Source organism: Chrysochloris asiatica, unplaced genomic scaffold, assembly GCF_000296735.1.
Source record: "Chrysochloris asiatica unplaced genomic scaffold, ChrAsi1.0 scaffold00099, whole genome shotgun sequence".
Taxonomy (NCBI): Eukaryota; Metazoa; Chordata; class Mammalia; order Afrosoricida; family Chrysochloridae; genus Chrysochloris; species Chrysochloris asiatica.
Window position 1 is genome coordinate 11569453 of NW_006408617.1, and position 1941 is coordinate 11571393.

Here is a 1941-nt window from a genome sequence, read left to right on the forward strand (position 1 = left end):
CACCTTAGTCCTCAAATTAACATCTTTGCTCTTAAACACTTTAAAGAGGTCTCATGCAGCAGATTTGCCTGATGCAGTACGTCATTTGATTTCTTGACTGCTGCACACATACAAGGGAGAAATACTCTTAACAATTACCGCCCTTGTTTCTGCAATGGGTCACATGGTCATAGCTGGTATGGCCACCCATTCCATATTCCTTTTGCCCTCAGAAAATACCTTAGCTGGTTATGGTTAATAGTAGTCATGTCAGAATTGAGTGGCTGTTGTTGTCCATTGACTTTAATCAGACATCCTAAGGAATCTCTGATGTTCCAGAATTACTTTGTTGATCCAGAGGCCTGAGAAGCCCAAAGTAGAAGGGTGGAATTCTAACCTTCCAGTTTCATGGAACCAGTATCGTGTCCCCAGGTGGGAGTATTCCTCCCTTAGGAACTAAGATTTCCAAAGAATATAGGGTGTTAGGGACAGGAAACAAAATTTAACAAGTGGATGTCTTGGATTCTTTGGAGAAGCAAAACCAGTGAAATGAGGGAACTTCAAAAAGTTCACCAAGAAATTGAATGAAAAGATGACGGAATTGTTCATAAACTTTTTGAAGTCCCGTTATTGTTACTGTTTTGTTTTTAAGTGCCTTAGAGTCAATTTGACTCATAGCAATCCTCTGTAGGGTTTCCAAGTCTTTAAATCTTTGTGGGAGCCTCATCTTTCTCCCACAGAGTACCTGGTGGGCTCAAACTACTGACCTTGTGGTTTGCAATACTGTGCTTATCCTACAGTGCTAGCTCCTGTATATATCTCTGTTGTTGTTGTTAAGTGCCATTGAGTTGGTTCCAACCCATAGTGACCCTGTGTAGGGTTTCCAAGGAGCAACTGGTGAGCTTGAACTGCTGACCTTGCAGTTCAAACAGCTTTGCAGTCTGGCGCATTAACCCACAGCGCCACACCAGAACTCCTGTATATATCTAGAGAGAGAAATTTATTTCAAGAAAATGGCTCACACAGTTTCAGAGACTAGCAAGTCCTTGTCCCTGGAACAGATGTCAGGCCAGAATCTTCTCCTGATTCATGTAGCTGCCGGGCTGATGAACCCAAGATTGACAGGTCAGATGACAGGCTGAGGCTGTAGGATAAGTACTGGGAGGCAGATGAATCCAAGGTTGGCAGGTAAGATGGCAGGCTGATGCCTCATAGGCTGCAGAGGCTAATGACTTCCAGGACTGGTAGGCAATATAGTAGGACCAGCTTAAATCTAAAGAACCAGAGGTCAGATGAGAAGGAGCCAGATGCAGGATCTAGATACAGTAAAAAGCAAGTGAACTTTGCCAGAGCATCCATGTATATTGGAAGCAGACCATACTCCTGAGGAAACCCCCTGCCAATTGATTGCTTGTTCATAGCAGATCTCACCAGAGAGGATAATTGTCAAACCAGAGAATTATAGTCCAGCCCAGTTGACACACAACCTTAACCATTACAAGCACTGGCATAGCTGGTTTGTCTAGTATAGACCAATAGTTCTAAACTCTGCTGTTAAGAAATTTGAGAAATGCAGCTTAGACTTGAAGAAGGGGAGAACAAGAAGTTTCTATAGTATACTTGGGAGTGCAGTGGCTCCATCTGATAAACGCTGACTGTGAACCACAAGGTGTGCAGTTCGAGCCTGCCAACTGCTCTGCTGGAAAAAGATGAGGCTTTCTGGATCCACAAAAAATTTTAAAGCCTTGGAAACTCTATACAGGGTGGCTATGAGTTGGAGCCTACTAAAAGGCACTTAACAACAACGTTGTTGTTGTTATTAAATGCTCTCATGTTGGTTCCAACTCATAGCAACCCTGTAGAGAGTTTCCAAGGAGCAACTGGTGGGTTTGAACTGCCAACATGTGGTTCGCAGTCCAGTACCGATTCTACAGCACCACACCAGAAGTCCAAAACAACAAT